At 48.2% G+C, this 17,876-nt stretch overlaps 1 long non-coding RNA gene across 4 annotated transcripts in view; it reads right to left on the bottom strand.

Moving 5' to 3' along the window:
• Positions 1–17,179: 17,179 nt before the first annotated feature.
• Positions 17,180–17,876, bottom strand: part of LOC146054520 (uncharacterized) — a 55,745-nt gene continuing 55,048 nt past the window's right edge. For all 4 annotated transcript variants that reach the window (XR_014468213.1, XR_014468212.1, XR_014468211.1 and 1 more), the window contains one exon: positions 17,180–17,829. This is a non-coding gene — a long non-coding RNA (uncharacterized LOC146054520). The remainder of the gene's footprint in view (positions 17,830–17,876) is intronic.

A 17,876-nucleotide genomic window follows, 5' to 3' on the forward strand; every position in this document is an offset into this window, starting at 1 on the left:
ATAAATAACTGTCTTTTTTACACAAACTGAGCCGCAGAGCCGCCCAAAGGATCTAGATCTTTTCACTGACCGACCCAGGTCGACCCGGGTCCGCGAAAAGATCCGTTTTGCCCATCTCTAGTATAAGGAGATGAGCTGCCACAGGCCATAAACACCATGGTATATAACACAGGGGTGCTATGACCTAATTTACATACAGCCCAATACTGTCCTACCATGCTCTAAACCCCACTGTCTGATATCCCAGAACTTGGGGGAGCAGCTGCAGCCATAGATGCAGTTACTGGGAGACTAGGACATGCTGGAGCACAGGACTCCCTAGCAGCAGCAGTCAGGAGCCTCCAGCAGCATGCATGGGGGCCAAGCATATTAAAATGGCCGCCCAAGCTGCGTTTTAGCTGGGGAAGCACCTGGTCACTGGGAGCAAACCCCGCTGTACGCTCCCCACCCGGTTAGCTCCGAGTAGGGATCGTGACGCAAGCTGCATCACTCTGGGACAGAGGTCTCAGGAGCCGGGGACCCTGGCGCAAACCGCAAGCAGTGGCGATGGGGTCCCCCCGGCAGCTTCTATGGCGCGCTTTTCAGGAAAAAGACGCGCTGTTTACACCGCCCATTGCCCGGACTCCCCTGCTAGCGGGAAGCCGGGATATACATACCCTGCCTGCTGGCCGGCGGCGGTGAGGCTGTGCGGACTGAGGCGCGGCCGCATGCAGCGGCGTCCAGTCACTCTGGGACGGCGGTCCCAGGAGCCGGGGACCCCCGCGCAGACCGCGAGCAGTGGCGCTGGGGTCCCCCCGGCAGCTCCCGTGACGCAGACAGGCAGTCGGCAGAAGCTGCCTGTCTGTCCTCAATGTTAAAAGGTGTAAAAACAAACATAAATGAAATAAAAATTTCTATTTGCCCTAAGAGGACAAAACTGTTGCACCCAGCTCCCCGGGCACATTCTAAGACTGCCTGGGATGGGGAAGTAGAGGGGAGGAGTCAGCCACACTTGTAAATTTCTTAAAGTGCCCATGCTCCTAGTGGTCGCCCTCTATTCCCCACTGTAACTCCAGTGCCACCTAGTGGATGAAGGAGAAAACTCTTCACTACTGTATAACCGCAGCTCACCGTTACCAATTCTAAACAGTCTCTTGTTACAGTACATCTTCAGTTGTGACACCTGTCAGTATCACACTGACCCCAGGGGTTAATAAACTGCTTTCTGTTCTACCCTGATACTAGTAAATCCCCTAAACTCCAATACTGCTCTAAAACAAACAGTCATATTTATTGTGGGTTTTATTACTGTTTTAATTCAGCTCATCCTGGAAAAGGATTTGTGGCATTGAGAAAACCTCTGCGAGTATTTATAACAGTGTCTTGAGAATAAAACATTAATCTGGTCATGTAATTATAAATATGGTCAAAATAATAGGCAAAATCAGTGCTGGTGGCTGCCAATCGTAAAATATGTGATAACAGAAGTGAATCACTTGCCTCACCACATAATTACTTTTAAGTACGATATAAACAATCAACTAAATATATATTTTTTTGGCATTTTTCAATAAAGAAACTTTTAGCCTAGTGCTGCTGTGAAAAAAATTCGGATACTCTCTCTAGGTCTGTGGGTCCCAACCTCGGTCCTCAGGACCCCCCAACAGTCTGCGTTTTCCAGGTCACCCGGCAGGTGCACTCATTATTCACTGACACATTTTAAAAGATCACAGGTGGAGCAAAGTATTTCACCTGTGATCCTGCATGGAGGCCTGGAAAATGTACACTGTTGGGGAGTCCTGATGACCGAGGTTGAGAACCACTGCTCTTGGGTGTTGGGATTTAAAAAAAGTTTGGGAACCACTGTCCTACGCCATACTAGAAAGATGTACCGAAAAAGTTACTTGCAGCCAATCAAGCAGGTCTGAATCACCCTCTACATTTAGTTTTCTGTACTGTTGCTGGAAGTCTGCATACTTTTATTCAGGCAATGTATGGTTCTATCTATATGATGCTTTGAAATAAAAATCATTCTTTCAAAAAAAAAAACCTTTCAAAAATTCTATAGACTTAATGTTCTATAGAAATATCTCACAAGAAGCATTTAGGCATAGACACGCCCATAGGTTTATTTATTTATTAACAGTTTCTTATATAGCGCACACATATTTCACAGCGCTTTACAGAGAATACTTGAACATTCACATCAGTCCCTGCCCCAGTGGAGCTTACAATCTAATCCCTACCACACACACACACATTCCAGGGTTAATTTTGTTGGAAGCCAATTAACCTACCAGTATATTTTTGGATTGTGGGAGGAAACTGGAGTACCAGGAGGAAACCCACGCAAGTATGGGGAGAATATACAAACTCCACACAGTTAGAGCCATGGTGGGAATCGAACCCATTACCTCAGTGCTGTGAGGCAGTAATGCTAACCATTACACCATCCGTACTGCTCCATGTGGAGTTAGACATGCCCTTTGGGCACTGTGTGACACGCCCCTTACAAAGGCGCTTGGCGCATCCTACTGTAATTTTCCTGACTGTAGTTTTCAATTGGAGGGAAGTATGTTGTAACCACAAAGAAAAGTGATCTACATCAGATTCATAGACTTGTTAATAGTACCCCTTTTATACCAAAAACGCCAGGTCGCATCTGGGTTTTTGATCCCTGCTTCAATCCGGGTGTGACCCTGCGTTTGCACCCTTTTACACCACTGTCGCATCCCCCCTGCCGCTTGGAGATTATGTCATCACCGATCGCCGCCGCCAGGACCCGGAATGCTGCGCTGGGGGCAAGCCCAGCACTAAGGTAATCTGCTGGGCTGCCCCCAGCCCCCGTCCACCCCTTGTCCGGGAGGTGAATGGATGCCGCTCACAGGCATCCATTCACCTCCTCTGCTACTGCTGTCTGCAGGGTATAGCAGACAGCAGTGCAGGCTGCCTGTGACCCCCCCCCCCCCAACCTGCGGACACTGCACCGCGCCCCCCCCCCCGGGGTGGCCCTTTGGGACCGCACCCGACTCGGCTGAAATGATGCGGAGGGGTTACAATGCCTTTTGTTATATTTATTGTGGCACAAACACTCTGGGAAACTGTATATAGGAAAGTAGTGTATGGCGGCGGATGCTGGGAGTAGTAGTATAAGAACTGATAGTGTTAGCAATATGGTCGTATCGTTCATTAGACCCCACCTACTGTATGTGACTGCCAAAACTGGCTTATGCTCTAGAGCAGGCATGTACAACCTGCGGCCTTCTAGCTCCTGTGAAACTACACATCCCAGCATGCCTTGCCATAGTTTTAGCACTCGCTAATAGCAAAACTATGGCAAGGCATGATGGGACTTGTAGTTTCGCAACAGCCGGAGGGCCGCAGGTTGGACATGACTGTCCTAGAACAGTGGTTCCCAACCCTGGTCCTCAAGTACCCCCAACAGTGCACATTTTCCAGGTCTCCACACAGAATCACAAGTGATATAATTAGCTCCACCTGTGGATCTTTTAAAATGTGTCTGAATAATGAGTGCACCTGCTGGGTGACCTGGAAAACGTGCACTGTTGGGGGTACTTGAGGACCACGGTTGGGAACCACTGCCCTAGAATGTCATGTGCATGATCTAGGGATCCATCGTCTTGGACAGAGATAAAAGAAGAAGATTAAGAAGCATTTAGAGCAGTTTCTGTTGTTTTACAGCTGCGCTAGCATAATGCCGGGAGATGATTGCTTGGTTCTTTGTCAATATCCTCTCTGGGAGAAGCAACCGCAGGCCGCTTTCAGGGGGTGTGGCAGAACAGACTCAACATTAGACCCCGCCCCCAGCCAACTTATACTGTAATTTGGCTTCTAATTGTGGTTTTACCTAACATTTACTGACTACCGGTACTCTGACAAGGGAGCGAGCGCAAAGAAGCCCCGTGCAGGTTCGGTGGCTCATCGGGCATTTAGCAGTCGGGATTCCAATGTCGGTATAGTGACTGTCGGGGGGCATCCGGCTCTTGTTATCATCTTTGTGCTTAATTCAATCTTATCCTCATGTATGTAACCCGAGAATGGGAGGTTTATCAGCTGCATCATTATTTCTCTTTCCTCCACTAGGTGACACTGGAGAGTTACAGTGGGGAATAGAAGGGCGACCACAGGGAGCTTGGGCACTTTAGAATAAATTAACAGTGACTAACTCCTCCCCTTCTACTTCCTCTCCTAGGCAGTCTTAGCATGTGCCCTGCGGGAGCTGGGCGCATTGTTAGCTCACTCTTGGGCTTTTCTAATTTTTTCTTTATTTTTCTGGATTTTTAAGATCTACACAGGCAGATAGTCCCTGTCCCTATCTGCCTGCGACGAGGGCGCTGTTGAGGGACCGGTTGCAGCTGCTTGCAGCTTGCCTCCGGAACCTGGCTGACAGAACCACCGTTCCGGGGTCCCCGGCGCCGCTGCATGCAGCGCGCCTCGCGGACCGCAAGCCTCGGCGCGTACAGCAGCTACAGGGGTAAGTATGCCCCCGGGTCCCTGTTAGCAGGGAACCAGGTGGGATTGCTCTAAAAGCGCATCTCAGTACTTTGAGAGTACAGCGCGGCTCAGTTCTGTGAGAGTACAGCGTGGTAAAACAGGCAGGTAGCACCCTGCCCTACCTGCCTGCAAGGGGACCACAGTAACAGAGAATCCGGTCGCCGCTGCATGCAGCGTGCCTCGCGGACTTCCTTCAGCCACAAGCATGGCAGGGATACGTATACCCTGGCTCCCCACTAGCGGGGTAGCCAGGTAGATGCATTGGCGGTTTATCCAGCTGCAACTATAGCATAATAATAGAGTACAGTATTTTATTTTCTTTGTATACTCTATTATTATGCTATAGTTGCAGCTGGATACCAGCATTAAGATCTCCAAGGGATCCATTTGCACACTTTTGTACAGTTTGTCAGTAAGACCGCTATCCGGAGTGAAAACTTACATTCACTATCCATTTACCTAAGGGTATGTACATTCTCAGTATTGAAAAAGTAACTACTTAATTGTGTATATACTAAATTAGTAATATGGCCTTTCTCCACCACCTAGAAAGTTACCCCTGAGGAAGTCATTTTTTTTGACGAAACGCCTTGGGAGTTTTTTCCTGATTATATCGATTCGACCAACTGACTGCATACAAGCAAAAATGTTTTTACTTTGTTTTTAAATTAATTGTATTAAATACTGTTGTACAGTGACCAATCGATATATTTTCTTGATCCTTCTGGTGGTGGATCTCCATAAAATAGTGGCGCGTCTTCTATCTTTTTTCTTCTATTCCCCACTTCCCCTGCTAACAGGGGGGACTGACAGAGTGCTGCCCAATCTACTTTATCTAGCGCATTGAAAGGGTACCCCACTCTTTGTTCTATATATATATATATATATATATATATATATATATATCCGGAAGGGCCGTCACTCTGGACTGAAGTGAGCTGAGATGTGTAGCTTGCCCCGGTGCCAGCTTTCAGAGGGCAGCCACAATGAACTGCCCACAGAATACTATGACGAAATGAATGGGCACTCGAGGACTCACAAATGCTGGTGAAATCAAAAGGCCGTGTTTATTCCATAAGTGGTCTTACAGGCGTCAACGTTTCGGGGGCCGGACCCCCGTCGTCAGGACAAAATGCAGACAGGGTGAAGTACAGAATAAAGTGCAAGTGCATGGGTATTTATAAGACATGTTAACAAATAGGCGCTAACTTACCCCCTCCCTGTAGCCGTCCCCCACGAGCATCCACAGGCCGGTTTCCGGAGTACTGCGCACAGCAGTGACGTCACCACGTTCGGCGGCGTCCAGCTGACCGCGCGTCATCACGGTCGTCATCCCGCGGTGACGTGGGCGGGCTGGGAAAGAGATTGCAGCTCACATTAGCATAAATACAAGTATCATGCTACAGAAGTCATAAAGCAACAAAGGCATCCATACATACACAAAACTTCAGAGGATGCAAGTGAATAAAAAATGCAAAAAAACAAGTGGACATGACCATATTATGACTACATAGTGACATCTAGTGGCTAAAAATGAGAAGACATATATAATAAAAAACGAACATTTAAAAAGGATATACGTATAAAAAGATAACTGCGTGCGGCCCCGAATTGGAGCCGTACTGGGCAAAAGTCAAAGTGCATATGCTGGGTGAGGTGCAAACCCTATGGCGTGAGTGGTATAAATGCAGGGAGAAATACTGAGTCCCTGCTGGGTATCTATAATAAGCAAAAACAGCCCTGTGTGGGGTGATGCAGCCAGCATCACTGTATGCGCATAGCACCAGAAGCCAGAAATTGCAACAACAGAATGCCAGCATCTTGTATATTATATGTTATCCTGGTGTGTCACCTGGACACCGATAAGGCTGGGGGACTGGTGTCACACAGTGGGATGACAAGTACCTTTAACAAGGGGGAGAGAAAAGGAAGAAGGAAGACATGATTGTGTGTTAGTGGACCAAAATGGTTACAAAAAATTATGTAGGCCAAGTGTGTCATTAAGGCCTTTAGGGTGTAGTGTGTCCATTTTGTAAATCCACTTGGACTCAAGCTGCAGAAGCTGTTTGGAACGGTTGCCACCCCGTATGTGTACCGGCACGTGGTCTATGATCTTATATTTGATCATTGCCATGTTATGTTTGGCCTTGGCGAAATGCCTGGTCACTGGTTGCTCCCCTGAGCCAGAATGAAGGGCTGCCCGTATGGCACAATCGGTCTTGCCGATGTAATGTATTCCACATGGACAATAAATGATGTAGATAACAAATTTAGTCGTGCACGTGAGGGGCCATCTGATTTAAAAAAAATTTACCCGTATAGAGATGTGCAACTTCGGTGCAAGCTGTCACGAAGCTGCATGTTGTGCAGCCTAGGCACCGGTAACAGCCCATTCTGGTGGGTCTGATTTGTCTAGAAGGGGTGTCAAAATTTGTAATCTCGGTCTTGACCAATAGGTCCTTCAAGTTTGGGCCGCGCTTGTAGCTCGGCATCAGCTTGGTGTCTTTGAACACCGGTAGCTCGGGATCCGAACGCACAATTTCCCACCAGTTTTTTACTCTGCTGGTGGTTTCTCGGCTGGCAGAGCTAAAGTCATTAACCCATGGAATACATGGCTTTATGACTTTAGGTGTTGCACCTGTGATAAGAGTGATGCGCTCACACGCCAGAGCCCTGGCCTTGGCTTTAAGTAGGCCCTGTCTGGGGTAGCCTCTGTCCTCGAACTTCTGCTGCATGATGTCCAGTTGGTGATGGGTTTCAGAGTCGGTATCAGTGATCCTGCATACTCTCAAAAACTGAGTATGGGAGACTCTCCACCGTGTTGCGTGGGTGCGAGCTGTTGTGTCTAAGTATAGTATTGCGATCTGTCGGTTTGACATACAAAGAAGTGTGTGTAAATCCCAAAAATACAAATGTGTAAAAAATAGGCGTATTTCTGCCTACGAATCCATTTTGGTACATTTCCCCCGATGTATACATAGTATATATATACACGCTATACTGCTGTTCTGTTCTCAAAGACAACATGAAGCATATATATCACTTGTGGAGCCGATATTTATGGTACAACACGCCCCTGTAATTCTCACATTCATAGAGATCCCACAGCACATCTCCCCCATGTGTTAGAGCCTGACATCTCCGATTTACAAACATGATCATTAGCGATCAGTTTGACCATGTTATTATTGTATACAGAGATCCATATGTAACACACCCGTCCGGATCCCTGTGTTAACACCATACAATTGTCACGCTAGATGCGGTGACATCTTCTTCACATCACTTCTTAAACATTGCTCGGGCAGTAGTCCCGTGGCATCTGAAATTTACACTTCAAACTTGCACCATTTTTTAACATTGTTTTACTGTTTTAATGTAGGTTATTTATGTGCCATTTATGTGTTGTTATAGGCAGAAGCCAAACCCGGATCCTGGAGCGGAGGTTGTCATACAGAAGTGGGCGATACGGTGGGGTCACCATAGCAACCCATCTACAACAGAGGGGAGCGTGATGATGCAGTGAGGCTCCACCCACTGACATTCGCCCGCACCGGAAGCCGCACTGGACGCAACCGGGACGCTCCACGTACGGGAATGGTGAGTATGCACATGCTGTATGTATTTAAATGTTTGCTGTGTCACCCGCACGCGTTGTACACCTTGACAAAGGGGTATCCAGTCCCCGAAACGTCGGTCACCTCCAATAAACACATTGTTAAGCCCACGGAGTGCCGCTGCCTGCTTGGATAATTCCTTAGATAGATAGATACCAGAAAGAACCCCCACTGGGGGAATAAACAGCACTCACCAGTCTGTAGTTCAATGGAGGTACAACCAGGAGGTAATCCAAAGTTTATTTTCTGCAAGAGAGATCTTCTGACGTTTCGGTCCCCGCTGGTACCTTTATCAAGGCAGCCACTGTGTCAAATAGTCGCAACTTAAATCTGTGTGGGAAGGGGGATATATAGCCTTTGAGTATAAAGAAATATAAAAATATATGATACAGCCAGTACAGGATATGGCGGGTGAGCCAGTGACACGGACTATAGAGAGGTAGGGCAGGGGGATCAGAGGCGGTCCTGCAGCGATGCATAACCCACAACAGAGAGAGCCGGCACCGGGAAGGGTGATCCCTGGAGAGGACAAGGGCCTGTGCAGTGCTGTGAGCTGCTGACCTGTAAGGAGCGGAGGCTGCGCAGCTGTGAGACCAGGAATGGCGCCAGGAGAGCCAGGCTCCTCCAAGTCCCCTACTGCTGCCACCTGCCAGAGGGAAGGGAACCGCGCTGCCCCCACTAGCTGCCAACCACAGGAGGAGCCCCAAACCCGGAGAGAACAGAATGATGTGTGCTGCCGAGGTGTCCTACATAGTGCCTGCCTGTGGAGGAGCCGAGAGGGTGAAGACTAGAACCTCAAGGAAGAAGGTGCTGAGGGGGTAAATTACCTGGGAGCACACCCAGCCGGAGGATTCTCCTGAAGTTGCTCCGAAGAAGATAGAGGACGCAGCAAGTGGAGACCAAGGTGCGCAGGCACCGCGGAGGACACCCGCTCTCGAGGAACCAGGACTGGAGGACATGCAAAGGACCCCTAGCTGGAGACCTGTAGAAGCCCCCTCAGTGGTGCGGAGCTGCCCCTAGAGATGCCTGCCCGAAAGTAAGTTAAGAACACGATGTAACATCAAGGACAGGAGCTGCTCAGAGGACAGGTGACAGCCCAGCGGAGGAGAGGATAGAGGAGGATCCCCAGCCTGATAGGAGCCGGGGGTGGAAGCAGAGGCCGACCCAGAACAGCACAACAGGCGGAGCAGAGGACGACCCAGCACCTCCTGCTGCAGGAGCCGAGGACACGGGACACAAGGCAGACGTCAGGCTCATGGCAGATGCTGTGCGGCTGTGGTACAGGTATATGTGCGCTGTTGTGTGTTTATGCTGGGCGTTATGGGTAATAGAGGAGGTTTCTTTTTTAGGATGTCGGTATGTGGTAGACTCGCTAGTTATAGGATGTGTAGTATGCTAGGGTTTGTGGTTATAGTGGATGTATTTGTGTATGCAGGGCACCATTTGCGGATGTACTAAAAGGATGATCACAAAAAGGGATGATCGGGATGATTGCCTGCAGTTCCTATTCGCACCACTAGATGTCACAATTTTTTTTACTTCAACTGAGAATTTGTATGTTGGACACTGGTTGTGTATCCTGGACAGTCGGTAGAATAGGTAATCAGCGCTCAGTATCATTCTGTGGAGTTTTCGTAGCTTCTTAAAAGAAGCTGTAAGCGCTGCACAGGGAGGCCAGGCAGCGTCTCCCCTGTGCACAGTGAGCTGACAGGACGCGCTTCTGTCAGCTCCTGCTGTGCTAGCAGTGTGAGGATTCACTAATGAGAATCCTCACACTGTGCCTACCTAGCTAGTGTAAAAGTTAATAAAATAATAAAAACCCTAACTAACTCTACTCCTTCGGCTGCTCCGGCAGCCCTTTAGAATAGCACCCACTCCAGTGGGCACCTAACACAAACTGAGGAGTCTGGGATGCAGTAGGGGAGGAGCCTACCCTCCAAAAGCTTTAGGATAGGTGCCTGGCTCCTGCGGACCCTCCTACATCCCAATGTGAAGCTGTGTCACCAGGACCATTGAAAGAGAAAAGTATGTGCTGCACATACTTTTTGTACTTGCTTTTCATCGCATTGTATGCACAACGCATGTACAAGGATGAATGCGATGCGTGCTATTTAAGCTCAAAATGCACGCCCGCATCGAGACGTGTATGGGCACCTTAAGTCAGAGAGAACCTGAGAATTCTGACTGGGAAGTGCAATTAACAGGTCAGATGTGGACTACTGCTTTGAAGTTGGATATCTCCATTTCCCCAGGGCCGATTTTAAAAATTCTGGTATCCCTGGAAAAAGGGGATCCTCAGCTATCAGAGTATGGCCCTTATACACCTGGGGCCCCAGAGCAAGTGCCCATTAAGCCCATACGAAAAGACCGCCCTGGTCCCGGTTCGCTGACGTCATCCGGGGGCGATTATGCTGTGTACACACGGGGGCGATAGGGGCTGAAATAGCTGGGAATATGGTTGCTGAGCGACCATATTGCCAGTGATTGGAGTGTGCACCAGTGATAAATCGCCGGGTGCGCGCTCCCGTTTTCACAAAACGGGACACTGGGCAATATGATTGCTGATATGATTGCTAGCAATATATTGCCAGCGATCATATTGCCCCGTGTGTACGCACCTTTATTCCTAACAATTTTACTGCACCCGTCATCTTGAAACGTGCACATGTCCCTTTGTTGATGAATTTACAAGACTGCCTAATTAGCGCAATAATTGATATTTGCGTGGAGATTAATAACAGTATTACAGACACACATGCTATGACCGATAACACACACGTAACAGACTAATTTTAATTTTTTTTCTAATGCACTTTATTTCACATTTATCACTTTTCACTTATGTTTTTAATATTTCGCTGTCCTTAATAAATGATTCAATAAACATCATGTTTTAGCCAATTCTCTGTTTCTTGGGTCACTTTATTAATGTACCTATAACATTAATCAGAACATTAATATATGCTAACCTAGATTGCCCCTTGTAGGAATACTTTATCTTTCTTTGCTTCCAAGTCTAATACATATTCCTGGGTGCGCCTCATCCATTACCAATTGATACTTAATATAGTAATGCAGGGGTGAGATAGCTATACCAATTACAGGCCGTTCGGATTGATAGCCTCTATCTATTAACCTGTATCAGCGATATCAGATGGTCGACAGTCATCAGGTCGACATACTGCAAAGTCGACATGGGTCTAGGTCGACAGGTCATTAGGTCAACATGGTCTAGGTCGACTGGGTTTTTCACTGGATTTTTGGGGGTTTTTTTGAGCCGACATGTGCCGACAGGCGGAATTTCATGCCCTACCATCCACTAGGGCAGGCGTTCCCAACCACGGTCCTCAAGGAACACCAACAGTGCAGGTTTTAGTGATATCCAGGCTTCAGCACAGATGGATTAATCCAAATCACAGGTACTAATTAAGACACCTGTGCTCAAGCCTGGATATCATTAAAACCTGTACTGTTGGTGTGCCTTGAGGACCGTGGTTGGGAACGCCTGCACTAGGGTGTGGTGGGAGAATAACATAGAGTGCCAAGCACAGCCAGACATGCGAGGGGATGCGGTGCACTTAATCCTGTGTCCATGTTGACTGTGTCGGCATTCGGGTAAAAAAAAAAGTACAAAACCCTATGTTGAGCTAGACCATTTTGACCTAATGCTTTTTTGGACCAAATGAACTGTTGACCTTGACCCATGTCGACCTTGCAGTATGTTGACCTAATGACTGTCGACAATCTTTAGGTCGACCATATGATCCTTACCTGTTTCAGCAAGGGGTGTGAGGCCAATTTCTCTCTTTCTCTCCAGGGAATGGAGAAATATCTGTGTTTAGAGCCAGACTAGAATCACGTCTGCCCGCAGACAATAGATCGGGTATCATTTTTTTTTTTTTTTTTATGTATGTTTGACAAAGGCCATACACTTCACTGGAGGCGAAGATCCGCAGACGAAGGCCAGAGCATACAGCTAATTGCTGCCGATCCTACTATTAAAAAAGAAAAAGGAATGTATTGTATACACAGAACATCGAACATGCCTTCCAACTTTTACCAATAGATCAGTGGGACCTGCATGCAGCTGGCCCTGGAAAGGGGCGGGGCTATGTGCAACGGGGGCGGGACCGGACATCGAGGCCCCGGGTTTTCCATCCTCTTTGCCAGCGTACCCAGCCCCGTCTCTCCTTGCTGCGCACGGCACCTATCCAGCAATCACCGGCTGCTCCACAAAGCAGAGCAGCCATGATCACCTCCCCTCAAGGGACATCAGGGCAGGCTCCAAATAGCGGGACCATACCACTGTAATCAGGACAGTTGGGAGGAATGCTATAAATACATTATCATGTAGCGCCTATTATTCCTGTTGTCCGACTCTACCTGTATGACTACATGTGAAGGAAAACACAGAGGCTGCTTCTTTTGCCCAACGTTTGGGAATTTATGATATTTTAGTTTTCGGAACTTGTCTCCTGTCCTACATAACAGTTTATAGACGCTGTGACCAGGGGTGAGGGTCATTAAGTCGACAGCAATTAGATCTTTTGGTCGGCAGTGAAAAGGTCTACATATAAAAAAGATCGACCTGGTTTAAATTGACGCTGAAAACGGTCAACACAATCCAAAAGGCTGCATGAAAAAGGTCAACACAGGAATAGGTCGACATGAGTTATTAAAGAAAATTGTGTATGTGGAAATCTGCTGACACGGGCACTGTATAAGTGTACAGCGACACGGACACACAGCTCCAATTTCTATTCACTTTTTTCTTAATGCACTTTTTTAATTTTAACCTATTTTGCTGTTTTGTGCCAATGAATAAACTGTATATTTAGAACAATTGGTCTGTACACAGACTCCGTCCTGCCCCCACTTAAAGTTATTCCTCCTGGTTATATATGGTGGCTAATTATTAATATTATGTAGTTTGAGCAGAAAATATTGTGGTATCAGTGGATGAGTCAAAAACTCAGGCTGCTCCCGGATCCTAAGGCGCTACACCCCACGCCCCTGAAACAGCAGACACTGGAGGAGGATTCGAACCCGTGGTGGCTCAGCCTGAGTGGCTGTCCCAGATGCTGAACTAACGGTACACGCCACTGTATCAGCCACTCATACACGGACTGTTCGTGTATCTCGTAGCTACAATGCAGTGACGTCATTCACGCTGTGCCGCACCATCGCCACCTATTGGCAGCTGCTGGAACTACACCTGGCACATAATGCATCGTCATCACTGCTGCTCCCCCAGCATGAGCACTCTGCCGGCTGTTCTGATGGAGGCAGTCACTGACTGGGACGCCATGCCCCTGCGTAGAAGAAGCGGCTGGTAAGTGCACATGTGCAGAACACCCCCTGAGCATTGAGCAATCTGTGGGTGAGGACTGGAGCTCAGTCTGTATGTTGGTCATGTATGTGACTCCCACAGGGCTGCTGCATGGTGCTCCTGGGGATATCTATGTGTATGGGCATACCAGTGTATCCTCAGCAGCGCTACTCTATGGCTCAGGTTGTAATATCTCAGCCCCAGTGCTGTCTGCATTATTATACACTGTAAATTATCTATCTGCTTTCCCAAAGTGTGACACAGCTGTATATAGACCAGATTATAATCTATGGGAAGCCTCTGTGTGTATACCATATGTTCTCTCTCTGCTGCAGTAGCTATGCGCGCTTTGCTATGTTCTATGATAATAAACACATGTGAGTGTAATGGTAAATATGTGCCCGGCATGCCAATGTGGTGAGATACAGGTGAGCCAAACCGTACAGGCTAGCAAACTGCACGTAGCCATTAGTGCAGATGTAGGATAACTGGGCATACTCTATATAGGCTGGGATCACTGCTGCGTTCAGGTGACACCAAGTACATGTCACCCGCCGGGATTGCTTGCTGGATGGTTATACAGGGATTATTGTCACATTAGTTATACTGTAGTCTAAAGTGTATACTGTATTATCTACCATCCTAATGGGGCATACACACAGGGGGCGGGATGTACTAAAGGGAAAATGTGATAAAACGGGGGTTTTACCGCATTTTCCTTTGTACCATTACCCGTCCGCCCCATCTCCGCCTGGCAGGGTATCTCCACCTCTGGGTGGCGATACCCTATAGATGCCTATGGGCTTCTATCGCCGCCCGCCGTCCTTGCGACCCATCCTCCATCGATCAACTCCTCCCTCAGCAGGTGTCACAGCCGGGAGGACATCCGGCTGTAGGGAGGAGGAGGAGAGGCAGGGGGACACTGACAGCCGCCAGGATGTGACGGAGACCCCCGCACACCACATTACAGGTATCGCGGGGGTCTCCGTCACCGCAACCCGATGCTAGCCGCATATGTTAGTACATATGCGGTAGCATCGCGGCGGCTGGCGATTTACATTAATACATCCCGCCCAGGGGGATATGAGGCTTATTTCTAAGTGATCTGACTAGATCGCTTAGAAATGAAAAAAGGATCACTCCACGTGTATACCCTCTGGTGATGACGATTGCGCGGTCCCGCGCGTCGCTGTTGCTTGACTAGATTTACACTGCATCCAGTTATAAATCTAGTCATTGCCAATGTTCTCACACCAGAGAACACTGGCCGTGACAGATTGTTCAGTACACAATGCTGAGCCATCTGTGCTTAACTGCAAACTTAGCACAGAGGCTCACTTGCACTGTGTGTGCACAGCTTTAGGGATGGACGTCTTTGCAATTGATGACAATAGTGCAACTGCCCATTGATTGTGGCACACTATGCAATGGATGACCATCAATGTTTTTACCTATTGATGGTGATCCATTTTCTTTGACTGATTGGATTGTGGGCCAATCAAAACATGTAGGCGGTGCTTCATGAGTGTTGGGGCAGAGCTATGCTGGTGGTAAGGGTTGCTGGTCTTACTGTACTGCATATTAAAATAATAATAATAAAAAATATATATATAATTTATGTAAGGTGCTAAACAACATATAATGGTGATTCAATTGTTTTGTGCACCCGTAGCTCTTGCCTAATGTAGTGGGAGCTAAAGAATTGTTCGCAGCACTTGCCCTGGTCTTGTTGGCTGCATTTTTGCGCCCTAAATAAACTAGATGCAGCTTATTGCCCTACTGTGCGCGAAGGGTGCGAGGAGAAATCCAGGTGACGTGCAGCCTGGGAGTCGGGTCACCAAACAATTGACTTTGATTTTAAAGCTCGTTTGTCACTGAGCGCCCTTTAGCTGTTTTGAAACTACACATCCCAGCATGCCTTGCCATAGTTTTAGTATTCCCTAATAGCAGAACTGTGGCAAGGCATGATGGGACTTGCAGTTTCACAACAGCTGGCGGGCCATAGTTTGGACATGATTGGTGTATTGGGTTCGTTAGCTGTTCACTAGCCTTTTGCACAAACCACTTTGGCACATATGGAGATGTAATCTCTTTATTAGTCTTTTTATTAGTCTTGCACTCTACTATTACATATAATGCATGCCTTGACACCGTTTCACCGTTCGTGACACCCAAAATGTCGTTAAAATATTTGTTCCAACCAGATTGTTGCTCGGAAAATGTCCAAACTTTTTTTATTTCTTTACATTTTTGAAATACACAAAAAAGGGATTTTTGTAAGAACTTACCGTTCGAATCCCTTTCTCTGATATGGTCCTGGTGACACAGCTCAACACTGGGATGTAGGAGGGTCCGAAGGAGCCAGGCACCTATCCTAAATCTTTTAGAGGGTAGGCTCCTCCCCTACTGCATCCCGGACTCTTCAGTTCAATCTTTCAAAGCCACTGGAATACATTAACTCAGTACAAACGCCTGCACATATTATATGCACATTTTTTAACAATAATTGTTACTTTAACCAATTAAACATGAACATCATGAACACTGGCATACTTACTGAGCGTAAGGGAGGGATCGCTGTGTCACCAGGACCATATCAGAGAAAGGGATTCGAACGGTAAGTTCTTACAAAAATCCCTTTTTCTCTTTCAATGGTCCTGGTGACACAGCTCAACACTGGGACGTTCCAGAGCCGGTCCTTTGTGTGGGTACGCTCAGGTCTGCAGCTCTCATCACTGCTCGCCCGAATGATGCGTCCTCCGACGCGAACTCATGGAACCTATAGAATTTGGCAAAGGTATGAACAGATGACCAAGTGGCAGCCCTGCAAACCTGCTCAGCTGTTGCCCCATGTCGAACCGCCCAAGAGGTGGCAACTGACCTGGTGGTATGCGCATTTATCCTTGCCGGAACAGGCCTTCCAACTTTAGTGTATGCAAAAGCTATCACAGAGCGCAACCACCTAGCAATGGTCTGCTTAGATGCCGGCCAACCAATCTTGTGTATGTCATACAACACTAACAAGGTGTCAGTCTTTCTGACACTCTTAACTCTGTCCACATAAATGCGTAATGCACGCACAACATCCAAATTCCTCAATTTGTCCCTTTTTCTAGAACCCTCTGGGGGTTGAAACACAGGTAGAACTATCTCCTGGTTTAGATGGAAAGCAGAGACTACTTTTGGTAAAAACTGAGGTACCGTCCGAAGAACTGCCCTATCCTCATGAAATATCAAGAAAGGAGACTTGCATGACAATGCTCCTAACTCTGACACCCTCTTCGCTGATGCCACTGCCAACAAGAATACCAGCTTCCATGTGAGAAACTTAAGGTCCGCCGACCTTAATGGTTCAAAAGGTGCCTTCTGAGGCGAGAGAGAGAGAGAGGGTGAGGCGAGAGAGAGAGAGAGAGAGAGGGTGAGGCGAGAGAGAGAGAGAGGGTGAGGCGAGAGAGAGAGGGTGAGGCGAGAGAGAGAGAGAGAGAGGGTGAGGCGAGAGAGAGAGAGAGAGAGAGGGTGAGGCGAGAGAGAGAGAGAGAGAGAGAGAGGGTGAGGCGAGAGAGAGAGAGAGAGAGAGAGGGTGAGGCGAGAGAGAGAGAGAGAGGGTGAGGCGAGAGAGAGAGAGAGAGAGAGAGGGGGGGTGAGGCGAGAGAGAGAGAGAGAGTGAGGCGAGAGAGAGAGTGGAGAGAGGGTGGAGAGAGAGAGAGGAGAGAGAGAGAGGGTGGAGAGAGAGAGAGGGTGGAGAGAGAGAGGGTGGAGAGAGAGAGAGGGTGGAGAGAGAGAGGGTGGAGAGAGAGAGTGTGGAGAGAGAGAGGGTGGAGAGAGAGAGAGAGGGTGGAGAGAGAGAAAGAGAAAAGGAGAGGGGGTGTGGAGGAGGGGAAGTGAAGGAGAGGAGGGGGGAGTGGAGGAGCAGAGAAGGGGAGGGGGTGCGGAGTATAGGAGGTGAGCAGGAGGGAAGCGAGAGGAGGAGGGGAAGCAGAAGAGGAAGGGGAGCTGAGGAGTGAGAGGAAAGAAGAAAGGAAAGTAGGGGAGGGGGTGAGGAGTATTGGAAGCAAAAGAAAGGAGGGGGAAACAGGAAAGGAGGAGGGGGAGCGGAGGAGGTGGTTGGGGAGCTGAGGAGGAGGGGAGAACAGAGAGCAGGAGCAGACAAGAAGAGGGGGAGAGGAGGAGGAGAGGAGGCATGGAGGAGGTGCAGAGAAGGGAGCGCAGTGCAAGCTGGTGCTGGGTACCTCCTGTGACAATCAGCAGCGATGGTAGCGATGATTTTGTTGCCCCTGCTCCTGGGCAGACTGGGTCTGCTGCACTTTCTCTTCTTCTGTGCTAGTCATCTCTTCCTGCTCCATCTCCCCGGCGCTGGGTCTTCTCTTCCTGTACCCCAGCACAGGTTCACTGGCAGTCAGAGAGAGAAAAGTGTGGGGAAATTGGTGAGGAGAGCA

The sequence above is a fragment of the Crinia signifera genome, unplaced genomic scaffold (genome assembly GCF_055691185.1).
Source record: "Crinia signifera unplaced genomic scaffold, ASM5569118v1 HAP2_SCAFFOLD_242, whole genome shotgun sequence".
Lineage (NCBI taxonomy): Eukaryota > Metazoa > Chordata > Amphibia > Anura > Myobatrachidae > Crinia > Crinia signifera.